The 10,069-nt window shown below is 36.4% G+C and overlaps 1 pseudogene across 1 annotated transcript; it reads right to left on the reverse strand.

The window, feature by feature from the left end:
• Nucleotides 1-8,867: 8,867 nt before the first annotated feature.
• On the reverse strand, nucleotides 8,868-9,769 carry LOC308642872 (estradiol 17-beta-dehydrogenase 11-like; annotated as a pseudogene). Its single transcript has one exon. The product of its transcript is annotated as an estradiol 17-beta-dehydrogenase 11-like (transcript).
• Nucleotides 9,770-10,069: the final 300 nt, after the last annotated feature.

The raw sequence follows: 10,069 nt of genomic DNA on the forward strand, positions 1-10,069 counted from the left end.
TGATTCCAGTGATTCAGTGGTATTGAGAAACTAATAATATTCTGATGCCTATATCAGAGATGTTAAAATAAAAATTAATAGTAAAACAAACAAAAAGCTTAATTGCCAGATTCCACTTTTTGCAATTGTCCTTAGAGTTGGATTTATACTCAGGACTTTCTGACATGTTGTCTTAGACTTAGATATCAAAGCCACACCTCTTTCTCCAAATACATGAGGTAATTATAATTGGTATGTATGTATCTATATTGTCATAGCTACAACTATGCCAAACCATGCCATCTCTAATAAGAACTATGATAAACCTCTAAATACTGAAACCAGTCTTGAAAATCAGGATTGGGTCCTTGTTCCCCCAGTGTTGAAGTTTAAACACCCAACAAACACCAAGGCAAGAAAATAAGTTTTATTTATTTCTAAAAATTTTTTTTTAGTTGTAGAGGGATACAATATCTTTATTGGTTTATTTTTATGTGATGCTGAGGATCAAACCCAGTGCCTCATGCATTCAAGGCAAGTGCTCTACTACTGAGCTACAACCCCAGCCCAAAAAATTTTATTTAAAGGATAGAGCAGAGATAAAGATAGGGATAGATAGAGACAAAGAGAGAGAGATTCCTCTGGAGAGGAGAAGGTCCAGAGCTAATGCCTGAGGGAGTGGGGTGTCTTGCTCCTTTATAGAATTCAGGTTTCCTTTCTTCCTATGCCCCCTCCTCCCACCCTGCCTATACCACAAAAAGTGAACAAAAGGGTAAAAAGAGAGCTTTTCAGGGGGTGATTGATTGTGTTGGAAAGTGTGATCCTTCCTCTCCCCTGGAGGCTGTTAGCAACCCAGTGATGCTATTTACCCATTTCATTTTCTTTGATAATCACCCACCTGTCCTGTGCCCTGGTGTCAATACCACACAAATTTTGTTTTCCTGCCATTACATTAATAAATTGATTTCTAAAGTAGCTTTTTTGCTTTACATCCAGCAGGGGGAGCCAGGTCTATGTTGATTAAAGACCAAACAAAACAAACCCCAAACACTAAGAAACAAAACAAAAAAGTGTGTGTGTGTGTGTGTGTGTGTGTGTGCGTGTTGCTTTGTCAAAGAAAATGCCTTCTAATTTTCAAGGTACTGTATTTCCACCTTCGTTTAGTGTCCCTGAATAGTTCTTTCCTCTCTGAGACTTTAGGGCATAAATAGGAAGTTGAAATGGGTCACAACTGCAAACTTTCACTGAGTCCCATTTAAGACACCAGAAGTCATAGCCATTTGACAAAGATTTATTGTTGCCTACCCTGCTTACTGGTGGGGGAGGGGAAATCAGCCAGAGTAGAAAGAGACTAGACAGAGATGGAAGAAAGGCAACTAAGAGGAGATGGCACTCACCTTTAGGGAGGAAAAGACCTTTAAATTGGACCTTGAAGGACAGTTAGCATTCTTCAATCAATCATGGTTGGAATTGGCATTCCAGATTCTACGATTAATATGAGCAAATAATTGATGCAGGGTGTCTGTTGAATTTAGATAGTATAGGAACATGGGTGAAAATAGGTAAGATAATTCTGGAGCAGTTACCTGACACAAAGTGGGCCCTCCCCCCTTTTTTTTTCAAGAATATTGACATTATAAGAGTAATAAATAATATTTATATTGAATAAATATCTAGTATTTAACAAACATAACACTATGGTCCAAGTGCTGTTAATAAGCATGTTTTGTGAATCAACTAATCTTTTTTTTTTTTTTTTTTTTTTTTTTTTTTAGTTTTTTAGTTGTAGTTGGACTCAATAGCTTTATTTATTTATTTATTTTTATGTGGTGCTGAGGATCGAACTCAGGGCCTTTCATGTCTAGGCAAGCGCTCTACCGCTGAGCCACAACCCCAGCCCTCAACTAATCTTTAATCTGATTAATATCCCCATTTTCCAAATGAGGAAAAATGAGGTTGAATGATTACATAAGGTCACATGGTTGTGAAGGGAGTGGAGCCAATATCTGAGTCCTGGCAGAATGGCTCCAGAGGCTTGGCTACTCATCTGAATATTTGACCTGCAATGTGTCCTTTAATTCTTACAACTCTATGAAGTCAGTGCTGTAGTTCTACTCATTTCCTAGGTTAGGAAAGAAACAAAAGGGTTCAATCCTTAGCAAAACACACATACACACGCACACACACACACACACACACACACACAATATCTGAGTCTAATTTTGATAGAAGTTGTCAAATTGCTTTCTGTAGAGGCAATACTGAAATATACCCCCTCCTACTGTATAAAGGAATGTCTCTTTTCCCATTTCTTTTCCATCTCAGAGTGTTAAAAGAAAAATTGTTATCTTAGTGCGGATTTCACTTGCACTTCTGTTATTATGAATGAAGTTTAACATCATTTCATGTATTTAAGAATATACATTTCTTTTTCTGTGGACTATTTGACCACGATGTCTGACCATTTTCCTACTGAGTTGTTGATATATCTAGATAAATAAGTAGTCCAGCTCTTGGCCAAAAACCTGTATGTGATTTGTCAGCATACTGTAGGCGATTACAAAGGATCTACCTGTCAGTCTTCCAGAGGAATGCTGAACCTCAGACTCGATGCACAGCCACTGCGTTGCATCCTCTGGAGGAAGCTGTCATCAAGGACTCAGGACTCCTGGCTGGCCATGGTTTTAAGTAAATCTGCATTCTTAGACAATGAATCTTCATTCAGAGGGTCTTTATCTGGGGTTTTCTTCAGGGTCCTCTGTGGAAGCCTCCTTATTGGTGGGTCCAGGGGAGGGGGAGACCTTGAAACACTTTATTCCACTTTAATCCAGTATTCATGCTTTTCCATTTGTCTCAATACTCACTGTTTTTCCACTCCTAACTATACATGTGGCCCATACCTACAATCCCAGCGACCTGGGAGATGAAGGCTGAAGGATCATAAGTTCAAGGTTAGCCTTAACAATTTAGTGAGGCTCTAAGCAACTTAGGGAGACCCTGTCTCAAAATGAAAGATTAAAAGGGCTTGGGGATGTATCTTAGTGGTAAATTTCCCTGGGTTCCAATCCTTAATATCAATCAATCAATCAAACAAACAAACTTTTCTACTTCTTGCTCTCTCCCAGTCAGGGCTCCTTTGGCAGTGAGACAACCAGACCCTCACATGTCTGAGCATATTCCTCTGATGTTTGATGTTCCATGAAACATACCATAGGGAAAAATGGCACAAAAAAGAAGTCAGTACATTCTATGATTTTAGCTTCTTCCTTATACTAAGGGATGAAGGGCTTGGATAGTACATTCTTTATATATATTATTGATTATATATATATTTTTTATCCCTGGTATATTCACTTTTGACTTGTTGCTTTCATTGGTTGCTCTGACACCTGCTGCTCAGCACTCTGCAGCTCAGTTAAGCCTCTTATAGGTGTGTTTAAATATTATTTATATATACACAGACATATATGCATGTATCAACATACTTGGACAAGGTTAATACACATAGGAGAAGAGAAAGCTGAGTTAGGAAAAACAACACCCATTTCAGGATAGAGGGAGTTCATTTGGACTCATAATAGTAAACCAGGTTTGTGGAGGACTTTCTTAGTTTTAAAACAAAGATTTATGCCCTGAGAACCCCTTCAGTCCCTGAGCAAACCAGCCTAGCTAGTCACCCTATGAGATTATATAACTGAAATGAACACATCAGCTCTTGACCTCTGCAACCCAGTAGGAATATGGAAAAGGAGATGAATCAGACTATAAATCATATGAGTATGGTTGGAAAAAATAAAGGTGGAACTGAGAGTGGGAATAGTAAGGAAAAGTGAAGTAGCATTGTCAAACAAAATGGTGTGAAAATGAATATGGTTTGAAAGCTAGAGCATATTTTGATATACATTCTTCAAACCCATTTTAGGTTTACTGGAAAAATGTTATGATTATTTAGAATGCTTACATCATAATGCAATTGGTTTACAGTGTGCCATCTAATGAAAAAGAAATGTACATTCTTAAATACACGAAATGATGTTAAACTTCAGGTGTGTTAGGAGAGTGTTCTACCACTGAGCTACATTCTCTAGCTCACCATCTTAACTGTTTTAAGGTGTTCATTTCAGTGATATTTATGTATATTTACATTGTTGTGCACAGAACTCTTTTCATCCTGCTAAACTAGAACTTGATACTCTTTAAATACTGACCCCTAGTTCTACCTTCTCCCCCAGCCCCTGGTAACCACCTTTCTAACTTTTCTGTCTATATTAATTTGACTACTCTAGGTACCTCATGAAGTGGAATCATATAATACAGTATCTGTCTTTTTGTGACTGGCTTATTTCATTTAGCATAATATTCTTAAATTTCATTCATATTGCAGCACGTTAGAATTTATTTTTCCCTGTGGTATTTGGAATTGAACCCGGGACTTAACATATACTAGACAAGTACTCTACTACTGAGCTACATCCCCAGCCTTTTTACTTTTTGTTGTTGTTGTTGTTTATTTTTATGTGGTGCTGAGGATTGATCCCAGTGCCTCACACATGCTAGGCAAGTGCCCTACCACTGAGCTACAACCACAGCCCCCTTTTCTTTTTTTTTTTAATTTATTATATTCTTTATTATCTATGTCTTCTTTTATTCAATTTGTTCTTATTCCTTTTTTTTCTTTTTAAAGAGAGAGAGAGAGAGAGAGAGAGAGAGAGAGAGAGAGAGAGAATTTTAATATTTATTTTTTAGTTTTTGGACACAACATCTTTGTTTGTATGTGGTGCTGAGGATCAAACCCGGGCTGCACACATGCCAGGCGAACGTGCCACTGCTTGAGCCACATCCCCAGCCCCCCTTTTCTTTTTCTAAGACTGAATAACATTACACACACACACACACACACACACACACACACACACACACATAGAGACACTCATCCTCTCTCTTTTTTTTTCTCTCTCTCTCCACATTTTGTTTATTCATTCACCCATTTGTTTGTTTCTACCTTTTGGCAAATATGAATAGCGCTACTATGAATATGGATGTATAAATATATTTTTGAGACCTTGTTTTCAATTGTTTTGTCTATATCTCCAGAAGTAGAACTGCTAAATGATATGATAATTTTATTTTTAATTTTTTGAAGAACTGCTGTACTGTTTTTCATAGTGGTTGCACCATTTTACATCCCCACTAACAGTACACAAGGGTTTCAATTTCTCCATATCCTTATATATTTCTTTTTATAGTAAACACTGTAATAAGTGTCAGGCAGTATATTATTGTAGTTTCGTAGCTATTTATTTATTTATGCAGTGCTGGGGATTGATCCCACAGCCTTGCACATGCAAGGCAAACTCTCTACGACTGAGCTACATCTCCCAGCCCTGTTTTTTTTTTTTTTTTTTTAATCAAAGATATAACTCTAGGAGGTTCAAAACTCAATTCATACAATTCTAAAAGTTTTTTTTTTTTTTAATATCCTTAGTCCTGTCTTCTCTTTCTATGTTGCCTAATCCTGCTTTCCACAAACAGCCATTCTCAACTCTTTTAGTTGTTTTGGTCCTTTTGTCCACATTCCTAAATGTTATCTCTTAATTTATCTATTTCAGTCATTATTATTTTGTTATTATAGTAGTCAAAGATTTAGCATCCCTCATTCACTCTCTTCTTCCATTTTGCTATTCTCTCATTATAGTTATGTAACCATGTTCAGCTAATTCAGCATTACTAGGTATCATTTTTCACTGTCATGTATTATACATATATTTCTGTGCAGTATTTTTTAATTTAATAACTGCCTCATTTTTAATTTGCTAAATTGTCTATTTATATTGCTAGTTCTTCTCATCTATTCTGATAGCTTCATATTATAGCCTTTAATAGGCCAAATGTACCAGACAATTCATGATCTCCATGTTTCTCTGGAGATGCTCCTAATGCAGCTTTCTGTCCTCATACTTCCCCAGTCTAAATGGGTTATTTTCTAAGCTGGCTTCACAGTTGTTATTAGGAACTTCCAGTAATTCTAACAAATTCTCATTTGCAAATTAAAATCTCATGTGATAAACATTAGCGGAGATAGTTAGCTTTATAGACCTCCTACTTGGATACCCCCTTTCCTTTTGTTTTACAACACTCCTCCCTCCACAACACAGCTGTTCTTCATGAGGGTGCTATTGTCCTTAGCCCTATCTTCTTTGTCCAGAGTTCTAAGAGTTTCATAGGATAATAACAAATGAAAAAACACCACAGGAAAATATACAGTATGCTTATTACAAAAAGTTGGAAAGATGGAAAATGTAGAATCAGGAAAAACAATTCCAAACTTTCTCAAAATCCTACAACCAAAGGCAATTTCTATTTTCTTCCCACCAATTTTTTCTAAATCTAAATGTGTATATGTGTTTGTGATCTTATTATATATCCAATTTCATATCTTGAATTTTTATTTACTTAGTTGTGGGCCAGAATTTCACTGTTACCCTGGCTGGGCTCAAACTTCTGGACTCAAGGGATCTCCTACCTCAGCCTCCTGAGTGCTAGGAGTACAGGCATATGCCACCAGCCCTAACTAATGTCTTTTTTTTTTCATTTTTCTTTCTTTTTTCTGTACTGAGGGATGCTTTACCACTGAGCTATATCCTCAGCCCTTTTTATTTTGAGACAGGGATTCACTAAGTTGCCATGCTGGCCTCAAACATGTGATCCTCATGTCTTAGCCCCCTGAGCTGGTGGGATTAGAGCCATGTGCCCTACTATGCCTGGCTAGTTCTTGCATTTTTAAAAAAAATTTAAGTTTTACTTATTCTAATTATCTTGCATTTTTAACAGCAATGTTATGTAAGTGTTTCTAGGGGCTTATAAGTTATTCAGAAATATTTTTAAAATGGCTGTATAATAGCTCTTCCAGTTGAAATACCATAATTAATAGATCTTCTATTGTTGCAACTGCATGTTGCTTTTCCATCTTTACAAATGTTTCTTTCTTAATTTTTTTTGTTTAATGCTGGAGATGGAACCCAGGGCTTTGCACATGCTAGGCAATTGCTCTACCACTGAGCTATATTCTAAGCCCTCAAATACTGTTTTCCTTTTAAATTTATTTTTTAGTTTTAGTTGGACACAATACCTTTATTTTATTTATTTATTTTTATGTGGTGCTGAGGATCAAACCCAGTGCCTCGCACATGCTAGGCGAGCACTCTACTGTTGAGCCACAACCCCATCCCTCAAATATTGTTTCGATAAATGCTTTGTCATAAAACTTTACATTTTTGGAATTCTCCCTTTCGGATAAAATTCCATGAAGTCAAAGAATATGAACATTTTAAGACTGAAATATAAATTTTTCCATTTTCTTATACCTAAATGATCATGACACACCTTAGTATCTATTTTTGAATGCAGCTAGCCATCTCTGGCAGGAAATGAACATTAGATTGCTAGTCATTCATATTTAATTATATGTAGTTCATGACACAAAGAGAAAGCCTCTTAAGTGAAATGTCTGTTTTCCAAGATGAAAAATCTTACACAATACCTGGGACAAAATGGCTCAGAAATACTACTTTAGACAAGGTCATATATGTTTATCAGTCCTCAGAGGACAAGAAATACTCTGTCCTCTGGCACATCTCAAAGAAACAGCCTATTCTCTTGGCTTTTCTTTCTCTGTTCTGTCTCTTTTTCTCAACAACACATCAATACAATACAGTGTACAATAGTACACTTTGGGATTTCTAATGGCAATAAATCCTTTAGGGTATGCTCAGCTACTATTGATCAGAGTCCTGATTCCATCATTATCCTAGATCTTAAACTCTTCACCTTTCATACTACATTCCTGGCTTCAACAACAACAACAAAACTGAAATTGAGCTTGCATAAAAATATTTCCTTCCTGGCTGTACCCCTGTAAGTGAACAGTGCAGAATTTTTTTAAAACCAGGGATTAAACCCAGGGGTGCTTGACCACTGAGCCACAGCTTTTAAATTTTGATGTAGGGTCTCATTGAGTTTATGAGAGCCTTGCTAAGTTGCTGAGGCAGGCTTCAAACTTGTAATCCTCCTGCTTCAGCCTCCCAAGTCACTAGGATTATAGGCATCATGCAGTACCACACCCGGCCAATGCAGACCTCTTCCTGAAGGTGGTAAGCTTTCTGAGGGTGATAACTGTTGCTTATTTATCTTTGTTCTCCCAACATGGAGCATGAAGCTGCATAGTACTCCATCAGTGGAGTCTTTTTTTTATATTTGGCCCATTTATTATTGTTGCATTTATAAGTACATTCTCCCAATTCTCTGCCTTAAATCCTGGTGACACTTTTAAATTTGTAACATGTATCCATCTCTAGTTTCATGCTGAAATGTTTGACTTCAAAATGTAAAGCATCTCTCAGGAAATAGTGGTAACATGTAGGATGAAACACTTGAAAGATCACAAAATTCACTGTGAAATGTTACTAGACATGTAACCCTTTATTATATCTGGAGTTTGAAATTTATGATTTTATACAGAATAGAAAAGGATATATGCCAGTTATATAAAATGTAAGTGCAATTAAAATATGATATTTTAAACATTTATAGTATAAATTTTGAAAACCTGTAGATGAGTCACAAAATCTGAGAAATTATTGTGATGAAATTGCTTTTGTTCTTTTCTCCTCATTTTCCATAAGGTCAACTCTTAAGATCTATGTCTGTATTACATGAAGTTAGCTTTTACCTACAGAACAAGTGGTAAAGCCAGTATGGCATGTCCCCAAAAGGTGATATTGAGGAAAATAGGATAATAAGGGAAAATGATTTAAAATATTAAAGTTTTTATTATTATTAGATGAAATCAACTTAAACCTGGTAATTAAGTTTTTAAGAAAATCAGGTGCTTATTGTTCTTTTACTTTATATCCAATAACTGCATCAAACTTGATGTTTGCTCTTCTTTTTAAAATTTCCCAGAAATGTTGAGGTAAGAGCTTTTCCAAGATAAGTAAAAAGTTTAGAGAGGATGGAACCAAAACCATCCTTTTCTCAGTCAGGATCCCATTCATTAGATTCTCTACCACTTTCTCAGGTTCCAGGGTGGGTCCCAAATTGCTGCTTGGATTTTTGATGAAGCCAGTGTTTATGAAATTAGGACAAAGACAGGTTGTTTTCATTCCATTTTTTTTGAAGGCATTCACTTCTTCAGTCAAAGCTCCATGAAATCCAACAGCAGCAAATTTACTTGAACAATAAGCCAGTAAGAAGGGAACCCCAATTAGCCCAGCTGCTGAAGCCACAGTGACAATGTGACCATGATTATTCTTCATCATCGATGGGAGAAATGCCTTTGTAGTCCAAAATGTGCAAGTGTATTGACTGCAAAGGTCTTTTCAATTTGAGGGTCTTGTGTAAAAAACAAATCTGATGTGTAGACTATACCAGTATTATTTACTAAAATACTAGTATCTCCAATTTCTGTTTTCACCTTCTTTGCAGAGTTGTAAACATCTTATCGATTACTGCAGTCTACTACAAAGGAATGAGCCTGGGCACCCAGTTTTCTGCATTCAGCTGCTGTTTCCTCTATGCCATACTTATTGATATCCCAGAGTACCAGTTTGCTTTTAAGTTTGGCAAATTCATAGGCAGTCAGCCTCCCAATTCCATGTCCAGCTCCAGTAATCAGGACGATTTCTCCAGTGACTGATTTTCCTTTTTTAGGAATAAAAAGCTTGACAAAAGATTCTAAATAGAAAATGAACAGTAAGGGCAGAAGCAGGACTAACTCCACAAGGAGAGTCATCTTTTCTGTTGCTGTGAGCTTTGGTTATGTTTTCTTTTACCAAACAGTCTAAACGGCTTTGGAGAGCTGAGTGGTCAAAGATCCCATCAATGGAGTCTTATACAACAGGTTGAAACTTAATAGACTCTCAGGATAGGTTTTGTTTTTGTATCCTAGATCAGGAGAAACAACTCATTTGATAGAGGTAGGAAGTCTACTTCTGTTTTGATAACCATTTATTGGGAATGCACTATATTGTGTCCAGGTACCATGTTAGTCTCTTTACAAAGAGTATCTCATTATTCTTATAACAACACTATA

Source organism: Spermophilus citellus, assembly GCF_964194105.1.
Source record: "Spermophilus citellus genome assembly, chromosome: 2".
Classification (NCBI taxonomy): domain Eukaryota; kingdom Metazoa; phylum Chordata; class Mammalia; order Rodentia; family Sciuridae; genus Spermophilus; species Spermophilus citellus.